Raw genomic sequence first — 24,072 nt, 5'->3', positions numbered from 1 at the left:
GGTAACCCACTCTAAAGGTCAATCAATCCTCAGATACAAAGACAACTGAAGGCCAACCTCAAAGCAAAGGCACCAACTTTCGTTGGCGCCGGTGGGTTCTCATGTCCCCCTGCCCCCCGCCCCACCTTCAGGCCCGCCCCGACTCCCCCCCCCCCGACCCTATTCAACCCCTCCACAAATCCCTGCCCCCGCCTCTTCCCCAAGTGTGCAGTGTTCCTCCTCCTCCTCCCAGTGCTTGCCACGTTAAACACCTGTTTCGCAGCGCAAGTGCTGGGAGGGAGGAGAAGCAGGACGCGGCGGCACACTCAGGGGAGGAGGCAGAGACAGAGTGGAAGCAGAGGTGAGCTGGGGAGGCAGGGTGGAGAGCTGCCGGTGGGTGCAGAGCACCCACCAATTTTTTCCCTTGGGTGCTCCAGCCCCAGAGCATCGACAGAGTCAGCACCTATGCCTCAAAGTATGCAACATAGACATTAAAACCTGGTTAACAAGTTGCTCTGGACAGATCCATATGGAGAGGTCTGTAATATGAGGCCATGTCCACTTTTGAGGAGTAGTGTGTAAGGTCTTTGCAGAAGAAGAGAGCATGTGTTAAGGTCTGTCAGTAAGACTACACTTGCAAGACATGTAACTGCATCTGCAAATCCAGGACTGGATGAGCTTCCCATGTGAGAAGCCATAAAAACAAATAAATCTAAAACTTAAGTTAATACTGGCTGAATACTCATCCATGAAAGCAACGGGATCCATCAGTTTATAACACACACACACGGGCCGACCACATCAAAGACTCCCATTGACTTCAATCGGCTTTTGGACCAGGCCCTAAAGGCCTCCGCTCACAAACATTTATGCATGTCAGTAACTTTACGCAAGAGTAGCTCCACTGTAGTCAATAGGAGTACTCACATACATAAGTGCTTGCAAGATCAGGGCATAGCTAGGAATAAGTTGCTTTTTATATAAATTTTTGCAGAAAAATGTTTAATTTTTACAATTTTATTATACAAGGTTATAGTACTAGATATTTAGTGTGAAAATGGACAGTGTCTCCTGATTGCAACAAGGATCTCATCTGGAAATATTTTGAAGAAACTCTTTAGTGCTGGCAATGTTAAGAAAGAATTACATGCATGATGTAAAAAGTGCAACAAAGATGTGGTGGCAAGTCTCAAATAACATTCTGAAAATTGTGCTGCTGATACTAAGGATGAAATTGAAGATGCTGTTTCAGTCAGTCATTTTGAATATTCTGGATCTTTTAGTAAGAAATGCTAAACTTTTCACTGAATTTGGAAAAATATTTAACCTTAATTGTTCGTAAATGCTATTTCCTTTCATTTTTGAGTTACAATGAAAATCAGAGCAGTTTATCGATTTCATTTGAATTTGTCTATTTTTAAATGCTTGTGAAAATCAGAAGTTTGTCATTAATGATATATCAAATATTGCAGAGTGGCTGGGTTTCATAATTTATGTAGAGATGTCCAGAGAATATTGATTGACAGCCCTTTTACACCAATTTGGGTGCTAAGCTTTGAACTTGACAGTTACATTCATTCTGTCTTGTGAAGTAAAGAATTTAATATATTCATTTGAGCTGTATGGCTCTATTCTAATTTGTGGGGTTGTTGTAGTATTTCTTGTTATACTGATTGCATTTTTAATTCATGGGTAGAGATGCTCAGACTATAAAATAAGTACCTTTTGCACTTTAATATCTCGAATAAAAAAAGTTAAATTAATTTGAGCTAGTATAGTTGGACAAATGAAGTAAAGTAACAAGCAAGCAAGTTGGCTTACTGTAATTAAAATTTATTTTTGTCATTTTTCAAATTCCTTCATATATGTTAAAGGTCTTGACTCTAGGACAGATGATATGAAATCACTGAATATTTAAACACTATTGTTTTAATTTTATAAATATGATATGTATCTTTATGGGCTTGTTAGTAGTGATTGCATTCCTGCTTAAATGGATAAAATAAAGAATGTTTTCTACAGAAACTACTGAAAATGCGGGATAATGAATGCAAATCTCCAGTACTGAAACAATACAGTAAAAATGACTCAACCTACCCTAACCTTTTGATTCTTTCTTGGTGAACCAAAGTCCCACTATGCCTTGTGTTTATAATTCTTTGTATTTAAGATTAACCTAAAATGAACTTTAGCTAACCCTAATGATTTGTGTTAAACTAGTGTTCACAAAAATGTCTGTAATCAGTAGGACTGTACTTAATTATCCACTTTGTTTTTTACTCTGACTTAACTGACCTAGTCCAAATGCCCAGAAAGGGACCAGTTGCAACTGATATGGGGCAGGTGTTTTCTGTAATTAATAATAAATAATAATAATAATAATAATAATAATTTTAAAAAAACTATCAAAAGGTGCTTTTAGCATATCAATTAAGTAAAGCAGATATCATTAAAAAAAGCTTCACAGGGCAATAGGTCATTTTTTATCTCTTTTCTGTAAACACACATAGCATATAAAGGAATGCCTGTTATAGATGTATGCTGTAATGGACAAAATGGTGTAATTGATAAGGGATACTCATAACTACACTGTAACTGATCAAATTAAGTAATTGACCAAATGGACAAGAAATATTTGATAAAGCAGACGTATTCTGTAATCAGTGTAACAGGAAACAGTGATTGATGTCTAAGTCATTAAAAGCTAAATATGGTTACAGATGTCATTCATTTATTAATAAATTGGTTAGTCTCTAAGGTGCCACTAGTACTCCTTTTCTTTTTGCGAATACAGACTAACACGGCTGTTACTCTGAAACCTGTCATTAATTTATTGATTAGCACCAGCAGAAAATATTCAAAATAAACTAATGTCAGCAAAACCACCCTACAAAAAGAACACGAGAAAGGGTTTTCTGTGTTCTAAACTAGTATATAAAGAGCTTGGGAAGTTAGGAGTGAACTGAAATAAGCTCCCATCACTTCTCCAATTACAGACAGTAGGTAACATGTTTTCCTTTCTGTATAGCACTGTATTAACTACTAATAAAACTTAAACTGAGTTAGTTATTTGACATCATGCCTTATTATATTCAAACATACAACAGAAGTTTCACCCCCTTAGGAAAAAGCACACATATTGATTGGTTTTACCTGTTTCAAAGGCCTTAGCAGAAAAGGAACTTCAAATTTTATAAAAATAACAGCCCTGATCCAGGGAGAGACACCATCCAGAACTGACAGGCACGAGACTGTGATCAACAAAAACAAGCTCTGTGGGAGGACTTCAAGTATTTTAGCCCTACCAGGATCTCCATGTTGAAGATGGGTGAACACCTGGTAAGCTAAGGATGCATATAAACTGTTTGCTTTCATAAAGCAAAGTATTATTGATTTTTTTTAAAAAGTGGTTCTGAAAAAAAACAGACTGATCACTGGATAACCCTGTCATTACCCTGAGAGATCAGAACTGCAGGCAAAATCATAACGAATTGCAGGGATCTGAAAACTAAGGCCCTGGTCTGAGACAGGTGATGGCTGGAGGCCTAAGACCTAGTGGTGTGTACTGGAGGAGACCAGGAGGATCAGAGTTGCAGCTAATTTGAGGACTGTGACAACCTCATTGATGACTTAGGCACCTATCTTGCAAACAACTTATGCTTCTACTTAAATTTAAGCATGTGAGTAGTCCCACTGACTGCACTGGGTCTACTCTTGTGCTCAACATGAAGCATGTGCATATTTACTGAAAGATTGCTGGATTCAGTATATGATGAGATTAAACAGCATGTGCACTATTCCTGGAGAAGAAAACTCTTACTGAGTCTTGATTGGTGGAGCAATATCCACAATGTTCCATTTATCATGGAAATCATGTGAAATCAAAATATACGGTTGTGTAGCAAGGGGGCATTGCCTTCCTCCCTGACAGACCGGGAGAGAACCGTGACTGCCCTCTGGTGGGCAGAACTGGCAAACCCATGGCCGCTCCACCGGAAGCACAGGGGCAGAGCAGGAACAGGAACTATAAAAGGCCGGCCCTCTAGCTCAGTTGGTGCAGAGTAGCAGCATGTCTTTCCCCTGCTGCTGGAGCCTTGACTTGATAGAAGCTACTACAGAGACCTGGAAGGATGGATGGAGCTGCCGGACGCCAGGGATACCAAGGAGCTGTTTGGGCTGCTGCTCGTTGTTTACTCAAGCAAGACCAACAACAACCCCAGGTACCTGGACTGAGTGTAGGAAGGAGCCTAGGGAAGCCAAATAGGGTTTGGCTGTGTGACTGATTGCAAGCAGCCAGTGTGTTGCAGTTTGATTTTTCCCACTGACCCAGTGGCGGACCACTGTTAGGGCACTGGGCTGGGATGTAGTGGAGCGGGAGGGCCTGTGTCCTCCTGTCATCTCACTGTCAGGGGTGGCAGCATCCCCACTTTGTAGTCAGGAGGCCTGCATTGGTCTGGACCCTGCCTGAACTAGGATGGCAAATGCATCTGATGAAGTGAGCTGTAACTCACGAAAGCTTATGCTCAAATAAATTGGTTAGTCTCTAAGGTGCCACAAGTACTCCTTTTCTAGATGGTTTGCTGAGTCTCACACCAGAGAGCTAATCTCCCCACTGTTGCTCTGCTGGACTGAAGGCCAGAGCCCCTTTCCTGAACTGAGTGCTGCCCTTCCCTGATTGAGGGCTGGGGGAATAGGCTCTCTATTGCTCTGCATGACTCACCATAGGTCAGAGCCCCTACGGGATTACTGCCCTGACTGAGGACCTGAGCAGAGAGACTCGTTGCTGGTCTCCCAGACCACAAGCCAGAGCCATTAACTGTGTGTTGCCTCGCCCTGATTGAGGGCTCTGGGCCTATAGACTTATCGCTGCTCAGTGTGACTGCACACCTGGGACACTAACTGTGAGCTAATTTTCCCCTGAACCGAAGCACTCCGGAAGTGTTGTAGCAAAGGGCGTGTGGTCTCCCACCGTGACCATCTTACAGGTTGTATGTTTGGAATAAACATTTTTGACACACAAATGCTATGTCTTCACTGATCAGTGTTTGACAGAAGTAGCGATAAAACCTATAACTGTGAATAAAAATTCAAATGACACATGGACAACTTAGTTACAAAGCTACAAATGTGACAGAGGAAGAAAAAATCTCATAAATCAGAATAACGAGGCAAATCTGAAACTCATTACATATGTTGCAGTATTCATGTATCTTTCACTCAAATAAGATACTCCAGGAATAATGGAAAACTGTAAAATACTTCAGTTTATAACCACTTTGCCTCATTTTCACCTAAGACAGGAGGTTCAACACTTAATCTTCCATAAGATATACAATAACCCAACCTATCCTAATGACAACTAGTAAAGCGGTTTGTGACAAAACATATATTACTATCACTGCCAAAGTAGTAAATATAAGACAACTGAAGATGTACTGACTATATTTAAGTCTAGTCACATTGTTTTGGACAAACAAATAGAAATTACTGACACTTGAAAAAAATATCAGGAAACACTGCATAAAGAGGTACATAGGACAGGGTAAATAACGTAATTTAAAAAAACTGATTTAAATCAAGCAAGTTAAATCAGTTAAGGCCTTGTTAAACTAAATTTGAATGTGTGCACCACTGCAAATTTAGATTAAAACATATAACTAAATTATAAATGCTATTTTTTAAAAACACTCTACTACTGGTAGGATATTTTATTTCAATTTTACAAAACTGCTATAGGCAAAAAATAATATTGAAATTAAGGACCTGATCCTGCACACATTTAAGCAGGACCATGACTTTATAGTAGTCAAATTAAGCATGTGCATAGGAGTTTGCAGCATCAGAGAATAAAACTTTTTTTTTTTTTATTAAAACAACAAGAAGACCGGTGGCACCATAAAGACTAACAGATTTATTTGGGCATAAGCTTTCATGGCGGGAAAAACCCCACTTCAGATGCATGGAGTGAAAATTACAGATGCAGGCATTATTATACTGACACATGAAGAGAAGGGAGTTACCTCACAAGTGTAGAACCAGTATTGAGAGGGGCAATTCAATCAGGGTGGATGTAGTCCCCTCCCAATAATTGATGAGGAGGTGTCAATTCCAGGAGAAGGAAAGTTGCTTTTGTAGTGAGCCAGCCACACGCAGACCCCTGAAAAAGTTTTCAGTCCATATGCTCCATGAACTGTTTACTACTGACCTTTCTAGAGATGGTCAGTAGCTAATATAAACTGGGAGTTTGATTCTCCAGCTCTCACTTAATCTTCAGTTGCCTGTGATGCCATACTGACCATATGGCTTCATTTTTAGTTGACTAATCACTAGAAATAAAGGCTCAAACTTAATTACATTACTATTAGACAAAGAGGTTTGGGGATTGCCTCCAATGCTCCTCACTCCTATTCTCCGTCCAGCTCAGCATTCACCTGAATCCTTGTCTGATTCACCGTTTACAATCAAAGAACAGCAGAGATCATTCTGAGGCACTTTTGCTGATAGCTTAACTTTATTGACCTTTAGAGTGGTACAAGTCCCCTTTTTGGTCAAGTATGCGCTTGATTTTAAATCAATCAGTACATTTATTGTTGGTTGGTTAAAGAGTACAAGGATGGAAGCTGTTACCACAAAATATGCCAGCTAGTGGGTCCCCAGGGGGCCATGTTCAACTCGCAATGGCAAGAGTGTAGCATGCTCTGACTGTGCTCCTTTCCCCAGCCCTCCTTGTTTCCTATACAGGGATTGGCATAGGACAGTCAGGACTCTTTCATACCAAGGGAATCCTCAGCTAAGAAGGTCTATGTGCTTTCTTGCTTTGCTCCTGTGCCAGAGTGGCATAATGGGGTTAGATTACAGCTCAGGATCTATTTTACTTACCCATTTAAAAAAAAAGACTTTGAGGGAAAATAAAATATGTATCAAGCAGTCAATAAACTGTCAGGACAGTCAGAACCAAGCAGTTCCCAAAGTAGCCAAATAGGTAAAGATGAAGTGACCAAAGGGATATTCATTCTTTTGCACAACCTGTACAGCCTTCACATCATGCATTACAAATGGCTGCACCAGCTTCTCATACTCAAGAATCCCTATAAAACTGCATGTGGATGGGAACAATTTATTTTGCACATCCTGCAATGTTGTTCTCAATCATGACTGATGGTAAGCAATTGTGGATCATTGTGCATCCAAAAAAAAAAAAAAATTAAGGGAGAGAGGCAGAAACAAGCATCAGAAGACCATTACAAGTACACTGGAAAAACAAAACCCAGGCGAAGCAAGAACACGTGAAGGTGAATGGAAATACAAAAAAATGTTCTTATACTGAAATATAAGTAGCAGCTTAGAAGAGCTATAGCGATAGGGTCTCTTCACTTGCTATAAGATCTTGAATATACAGCTCTGTTAACTTTTTTTTTTTAAGTGATTATGGTCAGTTTTCTCTTTAATAATACACACTACACCAGTCGTTTTCAAACTGTGGGTTGCGACCCAGTACTGTGTCACGGAATGTAAGGCACTGGGTCAGGGTGGCTCTAGTCAGCACCACTAAACCAGGCTGTTAAAAGTCCCAGCGGCAGTGCTGCCCAGCTGAGGCAGGCAAGTCACTATCTGTTCTGACACCACGCTGCGCCCCACAAGCAGCCAGCAGCAGGTCCGGCTCCTAGGCAGGGGGAAGTACTGGGTCACGGGCATCAACAATTTTCTTCAACTGGGTCACCAGAAAAGAAGTTTGAAAACCACTGCTCTACACTATAACTTGCACTTTCATGTGATATTTTAGTTGATTGATTTGATGATGCATTTTTGTTATTGAGTGTGCCTCTCCTTAGAGGCATAAACCAAATATGTTATTTACATATATGATTTACTATACTTTAAATCTAAATTAAAATCTAGAAATTCGGAACTAAATATAATATGAATAAATCTTAGATTAACAATATTACATGGGTAGTAAACATTTGTCCTCATTCAAGACTTATCTAACTGCTTCTACGTTCAGATTTGTACAGCATGGGTGAAGACACTAGCAGGTGCCAACATCCCCCTGTCAAAGACTGACCATCCACTTGTGAGAGAATTTCTTGACAGCAGGATCTGGAATGGGGTGTGCGATTCCTGGACACAACTGACTGAGACATACATACCTGAAGTGTACCTGAAAGAAAACTGAAGCTTAAAGACAAGAAAATTGCTGTTATTTTTTAATGTTGTGGTGACGAGGCGAGATCAGTTCTGAATGTACTGCTTGCACCATTAGAACCTGATTGCAGTTGACTTGTTTACTTTTTTTGGTGGACACAGTGTTTTTTAGGTGATGATAATCACTCAACTGTTTCACAGGCTGTAGTCAAAGCTGTAAATGAGTACCAGATTGATCATGAAAATGTAGTAATTGATACTGACAATACTACTTACATGAAAAAGGCATTTGATTCTATGTTTTTTCTTAGATAATACTGTTTCTGAATTCTGGGCATATCCTCTGTTTGACATATTGTTGAAGGTATTGGTGAAGCATTTAGAAACATTTATAGAACACGTTTTTGAAGCACTTTACAACTCGGGTAGTACAAAAGTGAGGTAGCTCCATTTCATGAACCAGAAACTACAAGAATCTCCAGCTGGAAAAGCATCCAGGCCTCCTAGCCCACACACAGGAACAGCTCATTCCATGCTGTTCGATATCAATCTAAGAACTTTCAATTCTACAAAAGTTTTTAATGAAGAGTGCAACACCAGCTCTCCAGTTTCAGCATTTTCTGAATAGTTCACACAGAATGACGCAGCTAAGTATGCATTGTTGAAAGTACACATCACTTTTCTAGCAGAGATATGTGAACAAAGTCTCAGTTTAAATCTGACATTCGAGAGCAGGAAGCCTTGCAGTGTTAACACATTTGACCTTCTGGAAGAACTACAGATATTTCAGTTCACATCTAGAGCTCCCTTTCTTCAGAAAGCACCTCAGAGTTCTTCAAATTTTGAGAGGCAGAAAACTTATCTCCTGTTGGAAAAACTTGCCTGTCTAGATCTCTTTAGAGGCTATCAGTCTTCTGAAAAAATTGACAAATATTTCTCATTTGGACAAGAAGATCTGAATTTTCTGAGACATGTAGATTTGATTCTCATCGTGTTTAAAAATAGCAGGATATAAACAATACCTGGCATTTTCTGAGGTACCTGAACAGGAGCTAAAACTGTAGAGGGGAAAAAATTGTGCCTGAAGCTATTTAAAGTGCAGCTATTTTTGTAGCCCTCAGGTGTTTTGGCTTTCAGTGAAAGACAGAATTCCAAACTGCATAAATGCAGTCACATAAATGCTGGCCTCGAATTGCATAAATGCTGTCTCAGACTCTGCAGATGCAGAGTTTTTCACTGTACAATTTGATCCGTTCTGCTAAAGGAAATCACTAAGTGAGGAAAAACTTAAAGGCTTTGTTTTCTGTACTATAATTTAAATTAGAATACTGGATTGTACTGAAATGCAGGACCATGATTAGCAAAAATGACTTGTGTAAAAGTGTAAGCAATTTCAAATGACATTCTATTTTATTTTTATTGTGCTGCTTGGTGTTCTGGAATGTAATTTAAATGAAAATCCAGAATTAGGGGTAGGGTATTGGTTACCAAGTAGTTGTAACTTTTTTGTGTGTTACTTTTTTCTGTATTGTAGTTTAAATACATGACCAAAACAACTGGAAACCAGCATGATTATATTGTGGTGTTTTGACAAAATATGCAGAATTTTTAGTTTTTTGATGCACAAATCTCCCAGACGTATCACATTATGACATTCCTCTCTGGCGTTATCTGAACCGGTGATCTGCTAGGCTTCTCCAATCCTTACTCTGGAAGCCAGCCTTACCCTGCTCTGCTGTGAGAACCCCCAGTCCTGGGCTGTTCACGCACAGCTGCTAGCATGTAAGCTGCTCCCAGCTACTTGCAAGCGAATGACACTAGCCAATATCTCCAGTCCCAAACACAACCCTGGGAACCTCCATTTTGCAGTGTCCAGTTATGCCCACTAGATGCTGCAAGCTTATATAAGTTAGTCAATTTAACAAAGAAATTGATATGTACCAGGCTTGTTCTCCCAAGGGGAGTCTCTAACACACTGCAAACCAAATGCACTGCTTCAGGTAGAATGAATGAACAGATTTATTAACTATAAAGGTAGATTTAAATGATTATAACTCAAAGTATAACAAGTCAGATTTGGTCAAATGCAATAAAAGCAAACCCCATTCTAAGCTGATCTTAACACTTTCAATGTCCTTAAAAACTCAGATGCTTCTCACCACAGGCTGGCTTTTCAGTCAGGCTCTCCCATTTGATCAGCGTTTCAGTCACTTGGTGGTTGTGGTGTATGCAGATGGAGGTGGGAGAGAGAGAGCATGGCAAAATGTCTCTCCCTTTTATCATGTCCTTTCTTTCTTCTTGGCTTTGTGCATGCGCCCTGCCCCCCTTCAGAGTCAGGTGAGCATTACCTCATTGCAGTCCCAAACTGCCCAAAGAAAGGAGGTAACTCCCTCAAGGGTCTAAGATTCTTCTGTTGCTGCCTAAGCCAGTATCCATTGTTCCTGTGAGGCTGGGCTGGGTTTGTCCCATCCATGCCCTGATGAGGGGTGAACTGCCTGTCTGTTCTTGGAGAGTTTTTGCATGAGCTTGCTTTAAGCCATGAGGATATATTTTCAGCCTCATAACTATATACATGAAATTATAACCTATAACATTACTGTAACAATTACTATAACAACTATGCTCAGTGCATTATAAGCCTTCCAAAGACACCCAACATGACAAACTTTGCATTGGATACCACACAATCATTTTATACAGATGAACATGGGGGTGTAGGGTGTTCCTACGAGGTACAGAGCATCACACATACATTTAACTCAATGCACATGAGTAGTCCTGTTGACTCCAATGAGATTACTCATGCATGAAGTTGTGTATGTTTGTAGAATTGAGATCTAAATCTGAACCACTGAACTGATGGAAATACTGGCCAATCGTGTACATAGTTGACATAAGCAATAAAACAGCTTTTTTTCCTTCTGTAATATCTACTGCAGGTACAGAGAATCTTTTCTAAACTTGTACTAGTCATTCTAATTTAAGAAAATGACTACGTGTAAACAACTAGTCTTATTTTGCTAATCAACGCACAAAAACAAGTGCAGATGAAGATACAGTTTAGAAACTTTCTCAGTTTAGTTCACTGAAACTTATTCAACCTTTACCTACTGTATATTTTTATTATATAGCACTTAAACAAGTTTGATTTCAATGTACAGATTTCATTTTGTTTTTTCAGCAGTGCAGAAGAATACTGTGGAGAATGAAGAGCCAGCAACCTATATTAACATGAGTGAGACTCAGTCATAGTTTATGGGATAAAAACTACTAGTCACTAAAAAAAAAAAAAAAAAAAAATTGATACAGTTGTTGTATAACATAAATGCAGGAAAGCAAAAACATTTAACACAAGTTGGTTTCAGTTTTGCAGATTAATTCTATCTTACATATACTATAATTTGATTTAAAAGTTAATTTCCAGTAAATCAGAAATACAACATTCCCCAATTTTTACTGAAACAATTAAGCCTCCAAATAAATACATTTTTGGACCCCACTCTTGCCAACACTTATGCAAATGCTTAACTTATAAGCACACAAGTAGTCTCATCTGACTTTTGTAACAACCAGGCAGACTAGAACCCAGAAACACAGGAATTGTGAGTTGCTGACCTTTTTTGTTAGAACCACTAAACGCATTGGCTAGCTTTCCATGGGGGAACCCTATGAATCTAGGCTCTGCAGGACGTAATTCCCAGCAAGGGCTGAAGGGCCGCCCTTCACAGCTCACTAATTGGCTGATGCTAGTATTTAAACCATCAGGAGTTGTCCAATGATTAGGGCACTAGCTTATGACTTGGAAGACAAGCATTCAATTCTCTGGTCCACCACAGACTTTCTGTGTGATCTTGTTTCAGAGTAGCAGCCGTGTTAGTCTGTATCCGCAAAAAGAAAAGGAGTACTTGTGGAACCTTAGAGACTAACAAATTTATTTGAGCATAAGCTTTCATGAGCTACAGCTCACTTCATCGGATGCATACAGTGGAAAATACAGTGGGGAGATTTTATATACACAGAGAACATGAAACAATGGGTGTTACCATACACACTATAATGAGAGTGATCACTTAAGATGAGCTATTACCAGCAGGAGAGCACCAGGGTGGGAAGGAACTTTTTGTAGTGATAATCAAGGTGGGCCATTTCCAGCAGTTGACAAGAATGTGTGAGGAACAGTAGGGGGGAAATAAACAAGGGGAAATAGTTTTACTTTGTGTAATGACACATCCACTCCCAGTCTTTATTCAACCTATCCTGAAGGATGACCCATAACTCTCACAGATCTTGGGAGACAGGCCAGTCCTTGTTTACAGACAGCCCCCCAACCTGAAGCAAATACTCACCAGCAACCACACACCACACAACAAAAAACACTAACCCAGGAACCTATCCTGGCAACAAAGCCCATTGCCAACTGTGTCCACATATCTATTCAGGGGACACCATCACAGGGCCTAATCACATCAGCCACACTATCAGAGGCTCGTTCACCTGCGCATCTACCAATGTGATATATGCCATCATGTGCCAGCAATGCCCCTCTGCCATGTACATTGGCCAAACTGGACAGTCTCTACGTAAAAGAATGGACACAAATCAGATGTCAAGAATTAGAACATTCAAAAACTAGTTGGAGAACACTTCAATCTCTTTGGTCACTCGATTACAGACCTAAAAGTGGAAATTCTTCAATAAAAAAACTTCAAAAACAGACTCCAACAAGAGACTGCTGAATGGGAATTAATTTGCAAACTGGATACAATTAATTTAGGCTTGAATAGAGACTGGGAGTGGATGGGTCATTACACAAAGAAACTATTTCCCCTTGTTTATTTCCCCCCCTACTGTTCCTCACATGTTCTTGTCAACTGCTGGAAATGGCCCACCTTGATTATCACTACAAAAGGTTCCTTCCCTATCGTGCTCTCCTGCTGGTAACAGCTCATCTTAAGTGATCACTCTCGTTACAGTGTGTATGGTAACACCCATTGTTTCATGTTCTCTATGTATATAAAATCTCCCCACTGTATTTTCCACTGAATGCATCTGATGAAGTGAGCTGTAGCTCACAAAAGCTTATGCTCAAATAAATTTGTTAGTCTCTAAGGTGCCACAAGTACTCCTTTTCTTTTTGTGTGATCTTGGTCACTTAGGCCCGGATCCTCAAGTGTACTTAGGCACCTAACTCCCACTGATCAATAGGAGTTAGGCACCTAAATACCTTAGCCTCTCTGTTTCCCATCTGTAAAAGCAGGGGTGTGGGGGGTGGAGGGTGAGAAAACCTGGATTTGTGCTGGAAATAGCCCAACTTGATGATCACTTTAGATAAGCTATTACCAGCAGGACAGTGGGGTGGGAGGAGGTATTGTTTCATGATCTCTGTGTGTATATAATGTCTGCTGCAGTTTCCACGGTATGCATCCAATGAAGTGAGCTGTAGCTCACGAAAGCTCATGCTCAAATAAATTGGTTAGTCTCTAAGGTGCCACAAGTACTCCTTTTCTTTTTGCGAATACAGACTAACACGGCTGTTACTCTGAAACCAGGAAAATACTATTACCCCTGTGACAGGATGGATCACAGAAACCCCGTGGGGGTTGCCACCTGATGTTCCAAGACTACTTCTGCTCCTGCTTTTCTGCCCTGTCAGCTTAGGACTTCAGTGCCCTGCCTGGTTTGAGCCAGACCCGCTAGCCTGCTGCAAACCCAGATCCAGATCTGAACCACGTCCCATAACAGCTGTAAGCTTAATTGAAAGCAACTTAGGAAGTGTTCCTGTCCTTGACACTCAGATGCCCAACTCCCAGTGGGGTCCAAACCCTAAATAAATCCGTTTTACCCTGTATAAAGCTTTATACAGGGTAAACTCATGAATTGTTCGCCCTCTATAACATTGATGGATATGCACAGCTGTCCCCCCCCCCCCAAGTATTAATACATACTCTGGGTTAATTAAGTAAAATCATAGAATATCAGGGTTGGAAGGGACCTCAGGAGGTCACCTAGTCCAACCTCCTGCTCAAAGCAGGACCAATCCCCAATTTTTGCCCCAGATCCCGAAATGGCCCCCTCAAGGATTGAACTCAAAACCCTGGGTTTAGCAGGCCAATACTCAAACCACTGAGCTATCCCTCCCTGATTTCTTTTTCTTTGCATGTAAAGAAGCATCCCTAAATGTAATAGTGCATGTCACAATATGTTGAGATGGCATTTGTACAAAGCAGGAAAATGTATATAAAGACAAAATAATTACTCTTAAAAATGAAGACTACATTGCCTTGAGAGTTCAATTTTCTCTCCAGTATCAGCCTCATCCCCAACTGATGTTTACAAAGCAGGCAAAAGCTGCATAGAGAAGGTGCAAAATCCCATTGACTTTTACGGGACTTGCGCTTCCTGTGTCACTTAGGTGCTTTGGAAAATCCAACCCAAGTGCTCTATGTGCTTTGTAATCTTGACAAGAAATTTTACTAGTCTTCCATTGTCTGTCATGGAGGGAAAACATTTCAGCTAATTTGTATGCAGTTTTAGTTTCCTAGAGAATGGCAGGAATGCTTAAGCTTGTACACTGTGGCTTCTAAAAAACAGAATCAGTTATTAACTACTAAAAATACCGTATGTGGCACCTATAATCCAAACTGGTTTGAATTTTGGGAGGCAGGACTGTGATTTAAGTCCCTAGATCCTAATCTGTCCTTGCAATTTTGGTCCTGGATCAAATCCAAAACTAGAAGGAGCCTTCTTTCAGTTTGCAGTTAAGATGGAACTGAAACTTCACAAGAAAAGCCAAACTTCCAGAAATCTTACAGGAACCCTCCCAAGAACAACTGCTCTCAGGAGGCTTCCAGTGGTGCTGGTGGAAATGGATTTTACAAAATATCTCCATTTGGGATCAGAATCTTAAGAAACTGAATCAGGGCTTCCCGTTTGATATTCTTGAAGTTAGGCTAACTCCATTCTAGTAATTTTTTTTTTTCCAGTACTTATGTAGCACTCTACAGCTGGAGGGCTCAAAGCATCTGATACGCTGGTTAGGTATTCTCTCCATTTAAGAATGGAGATGCTGAAGAGCAGAGAGGTTAAACATTTTGCCCAAACTCTTGCCAGAATGAAAGTCGCCTGATGTAAACACTAGGCAACACTGTTTCTTTCCTAATTTAGAGCCAGACATCTATCTAATAAATGATTTAGTATTTAATTGGTAGAAAGTAAAAGTTTATTACAGTATTTTAAATAATAAGTTTATAGGCTGTTATGAATTTAAACCCCTGCAACTCTTATCAGTGTGCAATAAGACTGCCTCGCAGTCACCTGTCTTGATAAGTAAGAAAAAAAATATGCTGTAGCTGTGGGAAGTAGCTGGCCACCAGTACTATACTTCTAAGTAAGATCTTTTTGAAGACTTAAGAAGTGCTTTAGTATGCACGGTATTATCAGTTTCTTCATTCTAGTGATTCAGGCCGAGTTGAGGGTAGATCAATGTTGATTCCGGGAATGACATTATGACCGTCACCATCTACGAGAGCGTCCCACTGATCAAAACCTTTCTCCAGACCTAAATGTTTCTGCAAGAAGGCCAATGAAGTTTTGTTGCTTATATCTATAGCTATATTTGGGTCTATTTCTCCCTTTAATTTGAAAATCTTTCCAACAAAGGTACCAACCAGGAAGGTAAAATCTGGAAAACTCTGATGTACTGATCCCTTGATAGCGATCATTTTTCTTTCTGTGCCAGTGGAGTAAAGTTTCTTCATCTTTAGAACATTTGAAGCCCACTGGAATTTTTCTGAGTTGATAAACAATGGCTGGTGGACCTTGGCATAAACTTCATCACCTAGAGCAGTGGTTCTCAAAGCTGGTCCGCTGCTTGTTCAGGGAAAGCCCCTGGCGCACCAGACAGGTTTGTTTACCTGCCACGTCCGCAGGTTTGGCTGATCGCGGCTCCCACCGGCTCCGGTTCACCGCTCCAAGCCAATGGGGGCTGCGGGAATTGGTGCGGGTAAGGGACGTGCTGGCCACCCTTCCCGCAGCCCCCATTGGCCTGGAGCGGTGAACCGCGGCCAGTGGGAGCCGCGATCAGCTGAACCTGCGGACACGGTAGGTAAACAAACCGGTCCGGCGTGCCGGGGCTTTCCCTGAACAAGTGGCGGACCGGCTTTGAGAACCACTGATCTAGAGGAAGCATCCATGCATCCAGGCCAATGCCACACTTGAATCTAGCTTCTTTGCTAAGAGCCTCAATGGCTGTGGCAGCACCAAAAGAGTGTCCCATCACAGCTATTCTGTCACTATCAATAGAACCCTTTAAGACAGTCCAATCAAAGTTTAAAGGTAGAACATTCACTACATGTTTTCCAGAAATAATATCAAGAATAAGGTCAAGAGCTTTGATACACTCTAAGTGGTACCAAGTAGTAACAGACAGAAAAAAGTGAATTACCAAGCAAAATAAAATAAAACATGCAAGTCTATGTCTAATCAAACTGAATACAGATAAAAACCTCACCAGTTCCAGTAAGCTTCCCTTTACAGACTAATCTCCTTCTAGTCTGGGTCCAGCAATCACTCACACCCCCTGTAGTTACTGTCCTTTGTTCCAGTTTCTTTCGGGTATCTTTGAGGGTGGAGAGGCCCTTTCTTTAGCCAGCTGAAGACAAAATGGAAGGGTCTCCCAGGGGTTTAAATAGACTTTCTCTTAGGGTGGAGACCCCCCTCCTCTCTCCTATGTGAAGTCCAGCTACAAAATGGAGTTTTAGAGTCACCTGGGCAAGTCACATGTCTATGCATGACTGAGCTCCTTACCAGCCAAGCCACATTCCTGGGAAACCCCAGATGTGGATTGGTGTCTCCAAGTTCATTGTTGGCTTAAGGGCTTCTTGGTTGGACACTTATTGAGAATAGTCTTCTCAGGAAGCTGACCAACTGCTTCACTAAAACCTACTCAGAATCAAACAAGTATGCAGCTAATATTCATAACTTTGAATACAAAAATAACACATGCACACAAATAGGATTAATAGATTCAGTAGATCATACCCTTTACAGAGATACGTTACATGGCATATGTAGCATAAAACACATTCTAGTTATGTCATATATACATTCATAAGTATATTTCCATAAAGCCTTATGGGAGGCACCATCACAACCCCCAGCTCACAAGGGTGTTGAGGGATAGATGTGACAAACATTGCAATTCCCCACAATATCTTTGAATAAATTTATTGTATTAAGTTTCTTTGGCAAGAACTGTATTAAAGGCAAAAACTATGTGTTATTGTGGGCCAGGACTGTATGTCCCCTCTTTCTAGAAAGGAGATGTGATGTGAACCCTGGGAAGTGTTATAAGCTTCAAGGTACTAAACTGAAAATGTGCCAGATGAGAATGGACTTTTTGCTCAAACAGTAACCAGTGGTTTGCCTGGAGAATCTCTGGAGCAGTGGTTCCCAAACTGGGGTTCGCAAAGCCCTAGGGGTTCACAGAACATTACAGGGGGTTCGCCAGAAAAATTTCACTAATGGTGGCCAGAGGACCCCAGGCATTGGAGGCAGCAGGTGGGACCCAATTGCAGGGCAGACAGCCCGAGCCCCAGAGAGAGTGGGGCTGGGCAGTTGAGGCTGACAGCCTGAGCCCTGCCCCCATCAGTGGGGGAGCTGGCAGCCTGAACCCCAGGGAGAGCGGGCCTGGGCAGTTGGGGCTCGCACCCCGAGCTCCAGCAGTCAGCAGGACCTGCAGCCCAAGCTCAACGGGGTCCAGCAGCAGGAGCCCCACAGAGTGTGAAGTGCAGAGGAAATTTAAACTTAAATCCCTGGAAATATTCATTTTTAGGAGGAGGTTCATGAGGTTTCACAATTTAGTGAAAGGGTTTCGCCGGCTGTTAAAGTTTGGGAAACACTGCTCTAGAGGGACATGAATACTGCAAATTCCTTACCTCAGGTTATGCAAAAACCCAGCCTTCTGAAGCTATGCCCTGAGGAAAGGATCACTGTCTGCTAATTACCTGTTCCCAGAGTTTCAAAATCAAAGGCCCAAGCTGTACAAAGGAATGACTTATCTGTTCCTCGGGGGGGGTAGACTAGTTCTGAGCTGCAGTTGACCATAGAAAGAATGCTTGGTGAGGTTTGAAGGACTGGCTCCTCCCAAAGCCCATGTTGGAGCTGGGGGGCAGTGATGATCTCTGGTAAGTTTTATGAGCATCTTTGTACGTTTTTTATTGTTTAATGTATTTTCTCTGTGATGCTTTTATCTTAAGAACAAATGTGCTTGCTTACGAAGAGCTGTGTGGTAACTTGTGACTGTTGGCAATTACAGCTGTTTGTAGCCTTAGCAAACCAAGGCACAGACACCGGCCTATTTAGGCAGTCTGGCTTGCTGAGGATATCAGTGTAAACAGGGAAGTATGCAGCCTGGAAAAACCCCACTCAGGAAGAGGAGAGCTACAGGTCTCTATGCAAGAGAGGTAACGGCTGGAGCCTAAAGTGGTTGACCTGGAGGGACAACAGAAGGGGAATACAGGTGCAGCTGTGACAAAATAACGATTGTGATGCATTTAAATACTGTAGTGATGGGGGCTTTAGACAGTAGAAAAAACTTCTGAAGAATGCCATTGTACAGAGAGTAATTTGAAAATAAAGATCTTGACACAGCAGTCCTTGAGAGGTTCTATGGAATCTAACATACAATCACCTCCTCCGGAACCAAAGCTGTTTTTCTTTCTTGAAAGAAAAATCCTGAGATGGGAACATTTAAAAAAAAAATCCTGATGCAGAAAAATCAGAAGGGAGAAGTCCTAACCCCATGATTATAGTTCAGCTCCTTGCCCCACACCCAATCTTTATCCTTATGTTTCAGATAATGTATCCATTTCAATCTTTCCCCCGTCTAAGGATGGGAGTACACCTCATCTGTATCTGAGGGGAATGGATCAGTGATCTTTCTCGGTGTAAGGCTGGTCGTTGGATAAGAGTTAAATCTTTCTCACCTGAACCTGCCACTCGAATGGACTGGCTAGTTTATTTCTCTCTCTATCCCCTCCCCATGAAGCTGAAGATCTCAGATAGTGTCTTCCCTAGTGCCCAGATGTGTAGGAGGGGGTTAGTCTCCCTCATCAGTCCCCTTGGAACCAAAGGATCAGTCACTCTCTCACTGGGGTCCAGAACTGTTTGGTCTCTTATACACACGCTCTCACTTTCTTCCCCATCCCACTCCCAAGAGCCGAAGTATCTATCTACCTCCTCCACCCCTTATATTAGGGAGGAGGAGCGGCAGTCTCTCTCTGACTTGGGCAAGGACTGGAGGGTAACCTCATTTGATCTCTTTTCTCCTATAGATGGGAGAGAGATTGATGGATCTCTCCCCACCCCCAACAGGGTGCAGGGGAGATGGTCACTCCTCTTCATTGCTTTCCTGAGCTAGGAGGAAGGAGCACAGAGCCACATTTTTGTCTCTCTTCCTGCAACTGTCTCACTGTCTGTCCCTAATGCCAGGGTCATCACTATCCCTCTTTCTCTTTGAGGCTAGGGTTGAGATTGGTCAGTCTGTCTACACCCTAGAATCCGGAAGGTAGATCTATCTCCCCTTATTCCTGAAGGGGAGTATTTATATCTCTTTCACTACAGGGTCAAGGGTGTGCTCACTACATACAGGGTCTAAGTGGAAGTAGGGGTGCTGGAACTGGAGGTGCTGGGGATGGAACACCTCCTGGCTTGAAGTAATAATAGCAACCCGATGCACGGCTTCCATCATTTACAGGATGCACAGTTTGTACAATGACTTTCAGCACCCCCCCTAAAAAAATTGTTCCAGCACCCCTGAATGGAAATTTTTACTTCCTCTCCACTGAGGGTGGGTGTCAGTATATGCCCTGCCTATGCTGCCTGGAGCAAGGGATAGGTGCAATCATGCTCTTCCTTCTTCAGAGGTTAGAGTCAGTCTCTTTCTTAGGGATCACAGGATGGCCTCTTCCCTAGGGAGTAGGAGGTCAGGATTTCTTTTCCATGACAGTGGGGAGTCTGACTCCAATCCTGAACTTTGTTTCTTCCTTTTATGCTATAATGCCAGGTCTTTCCACCCACGAATTGCAACACACAGGACATGCACAGTCTTGCAGCATCTGGCACAGGGATGTGTCAGAGGAGGGAGGAAGAGATATAGCATCAGTTCTCTTGATATTCTGGGCTGCCAAGCAGTTACTTGGGGGTCTGTTGCAGCCTGAATATCAAATAGACCAGACCTGGTATATGTAAGTGGCCAAACCAACCACTAGCAGACTCCAAAACCCTGAAGTGCTAATATGGCAAAAAAAGCCACCTTTGCCGTCTCTTACTGAGGTTGGAGTCAGGCTCTTCATCTCCCCCTCCCCACTTTCAGGGGCTGGAAGGCATCAGTCTCTCTTTTCTTCCACCTCCAGTGGTGGCTGGGGTAATTGTACGACTCTCAGTTGCTCTCTTTCTCTAGGGCTGTTTCGGTAAGTCTCTCTCTCCTTCTAGATTCAAGGCGTTAGTGCGCCTCCCTCCCCACAGGGCTGGGGAAGTTGGTGAAATCTTGGCCAACTGACCTCAGTGGCAAAACCCTGACGACTTCAATGGAGACAGGATTTCATCCACTCCCTCCCTACCTTAAAACTAGAGGGAGTGCCGGCCCCTCTATTGCTACGGAGACGAATGCGTTGGTTTCTCTCCTCCCCGCCCCTTGGAGGCCCCCTCCCGTCAATGGGGGAGTCGGGGTCTCCCTTTTCCCTCATCCCTGCAGCTCGGTTGGGCTCTCTTTAGTTTTCCCCACCTTCTGAGGGGAGCGGAAGCGCTCTCCGCCTTCCCCGGGGAAAACGGTTGGCTTTGCTGTCTAGCCCAAATATTAGAAGCGGGCGGGCGCCTCAGCCTCGTCCACCACGCCCAGACCAGACTCTGTGTTTGAGTGTGATGCGTACAGACAACGGCGTCTCTTGCGGCCTCCGGCTGTCGGTCTCACATTCTCCCTCCTGGGCCGGGCACTGAGGGTGGCCGGTTTCTGGAGGGAGGGTATGTCTGGCTCTTAACTTTCTCTCCTTTTGCTTTCAGGAGGTGTCCGGTCTCTTGCGCCTCCTTCTGGAGGAGCAGGTGGGTGACGGCCTCTCCTCCCCCACCGCAGGCCACCCCCTTCACTGACCTGGCTCGGCCCTGTACCGAGCAGCTTGCCGGACCTCTCGAGAGAAACGGGACACTCACCTGCTCAGCCAAGCGCCGACGGTTTCCCTCCCAAGACGAGAGAGAAATGAGTTCCGTCGGATCCCTCCACCTTCCGAAACCCAAAGATGCTGCCGCTGCTCCCAGGCTCGAGCGCCGGGACTAGACAGCGCTGCGGAAGGGTACATGGAAGGGGGTGGGGAGGTCGCAACCGCTGACCAGACCGTTATGGAGAGACTCGTTGGCGCGCGACCCAGCCAAGCAGTCTTCGCGCGGCCCGGCCCCAACGTGGGGGGTGGGAGCCACGCTGCAGGCGCGTGCGGCTGCTCTGCTGTCTCTGATGCCACCCCGCTTGGCGATCCACAGCGCCCTAACTTGTCGCACTAGGGCCTGGTACCTGGTCTCTGAACAGCTCATTTTCTGCCACTGACCCCTTCCCACAACTCCGCCCCAGCCAGGTCACTGTCCGTCCCCCTAACTTGCTCCCTAACCATGGCCCCTGTAGCCTTAGAAGCCCTCTCTTCCCATGAGGAAAACTCCTGCTGTGCCTGTAGGTGCTCCACTGTCTCAGGGTTAGATCCCCTGTTGCATGTGCCCAGGGCCAGGTTTCATTAGCCAACCGATTTTCTGACTTGTTCTGTTGTCAAGTTGAATGATCCCTCTTTAATTAACCACCAGAAATGTGCACATTTGATGGACCAAATTCTGCCCAAGGGGTAAATGCTCAGGTGCAACTTTCACAGCCATTGCAAAGGCAGCATTACTGCTTTCCTGTATTGTGACCTACTATACTCCACAGTCTCTCCCTGTTTAGTAAAAAGAAAAGGAGGACTTGTGGCACCTTAGAGACTAACCAATTTATTAGAGCATAAGCTTTCGTGAGCTACAGCTCACTTCCTCAGATGCATATCGTGGAAACTGCAGCAGACTTTATATATACACAGAGAATATGAAACAATACCTCCTCCCACCCCTGTTTAGTGTTTCTGCCCACAGAGGGAATAGGGCATGTGGTATGAGCTATATCCCCAGGCAAAATCATACACAACATGCTTCTTCTTTAGATCCCACTCACAGCTCTTGTATAGAGAGGTTTGCAGAGATCCTTTCCCTAACTTTTGGAAGGAAGCAGAATCAGGGCAGTAAGCTTTAATCATATAGTTCCTCTGCCTGCAATTTTTTAGTGCAGCACCACCGCACCCTCACATTCCTGGTATCCTTTAATTATGTAGGGTCCATCCTCTCCACATGCCCTCTAAGGCCTGGTCTGGCCCAAAAACAATAATTTAAAATAAGAATATTTATGGACTACCTCCTACCCAAAGATCAGAAAGTGATGTACGAATATCAAAGGTAACAGTGCTTAATAAATAAATCAAAAATATTCTAACTATAGCCATACATTTTGTCCCAAGCCTGAAGTCAAACAGTGGTCCCTAAACAACATTAAAGGACCGTTGTCAACTTGAAATCAATTTTAAAATATTAGTCAAAAGTACTTTCAAGTACTATGCTTGCTCATGAGTCCCCAGTCAGTTTTTGTGGATTTAAAATCACTTTTTCCTATTTTAATCATATTTTTCTTTCCTTGACTGCTATATGAAGCAAAGGAAACTAACTAGGGCTTCACACCTGCAATAAAATCTGTGCAAGCAGCACCATATAGTGAACTAGGGATCTTTCAGCTCATGCCCACATTATCCACATGGGGCGAGTTATAGTACAGCACTTTGGTGCACACTGCTATTCATACACTGCAGTGCGTGGCAGTATAGACATGCCCAGTTTCTGAAGTGGTGGCAGCCACATTAAGGCTGTCCCCTATGCAAGTATACTAGACAGTAGAGACAAAGTTCCTGCTGCTCTTGCCTCTTTCTGGCACACCTGCACAGAATGGCCTCTGTCTAGCACACCCACTAAAGCCTGTCAGAGAAACAGGGCAACTATCTAAAGCAAAGTAGGGAAATATGGTACCCATCTAATACACAACATGGAATGCTTGGGATACCTTAACAGTACTTTCCAATTTTTGTATCTGTTTGTTTTTTAAATTTTGCCTCAACTTGACATTTCCTAGGTTTCAAATTTTTTAATACAGTTTCATTTTATTTTTCCTCTTTAATTTATATATATTTGCAACCTGTATCATAACAAATTATTTTGTCTTTCAATTTTGCTCTTATGGCCTTATTTTTTTTTAATTCACTTATCTGTTTTGAATAATATTCTTTGCATTGCCAATAATTAGGAAAGGCAAGGAAGCAGGGCCATTCCTCCCACTTATTTAATAACAAGATAAGACAGATGAACTATACTCTGCAACCCCAGTCCAGCAAATGCTTACACACATGCTTAACTTTACTACCCTGAATAGTCCCATATAAGTCAGAGGAATTTTTCATGATAGTAAAGTTAAGCTCATGCATGAGTGTTTGCAGGTTTGGGGCCTACATTCATATGCAGGACAAAATGAGGATATTTTTAAGTGATATTCAAACTTTGTGTTATATAAAGATTGTAATTTTTCTTCATGCTCTGCATATATTCTGTAACACTCATACAGTAAAAGGATTGTACCACTGGATGGTAGCTCTCTTGTGACTTGGAAACTTCTGCAATAAAAATATACATACATTACAAATTTACACTCTGTGAACTTTAATTGTTCTGTTACAATATTTTGCAGGAAGATATATGGTAATCTGTTTTTTGTTTTGTTTGTTTGTTTGTTTGTTAAGGGAGCAACATTTCTAATTTCAACTGATTTTCAGTATGCCTTTGTTC

The 24,072-nt window shown here is 42.4% G+C and overlaps 1 protein-coding gene and 1 pseudogene across 2 annotated transcripts in view; both read right to left on the bottom strand.

The window, feature by feature from the left end:
- DNAH8 (dynein axonemal heavy chain 8) overlaps nucleotides 1-21,683 on the bottom strand; it is a 589,186-nt gene extending 567,503 nt beyond the window's left edge. Inside the window, exon 1 of the mRNA XM_084624647.1 lies at nucleotides 21,331-21,683. The gene's annotated coding sequence lies outside the window, so the exon portion shown is untranslated. The remainder of the gene's footprint in view (nucleotides 1-21,330) is intronic.
- On the bottom strand, nucleotides 15,474-19,620 carry LOC311518877 (platelet-activating factor acetylhydrolase pseudogene; annotated as a pseudogene). The gene is made up of 3 exons: nucleotides 19,596-19,620; nucleotides 16,300-16,524; nucleotides 15,474-15,961 (listed from the first exon to the last, which is right to left on the bottom strand). The product of its transcript is annotated as a platelet-activating factor acetylhydrolase pseudogene (transcript).
- Nucleotides 21,684-24,072: the final 2,389 nt, after the last annotated feature.

Source organism: Lepidochelys olivacea (genome assembly GCF_965140295.1).
Source record: "Lepidochelys olivacea isolate rLepOli2 genome assembly, chromosome: 3".
In the NCBI taxonomy this organism is placed as follows: Eukaryota; Metazoa; Chordata; order Testudines; family Cheloniidae; genus Lepidochelys; species Lepidochelys olivacea.
The sequence above is the reverse complement of the archived record's forward strand: the minus strand, read 5'-3'. Positions and strand labels throughout refer to the sequence as shown.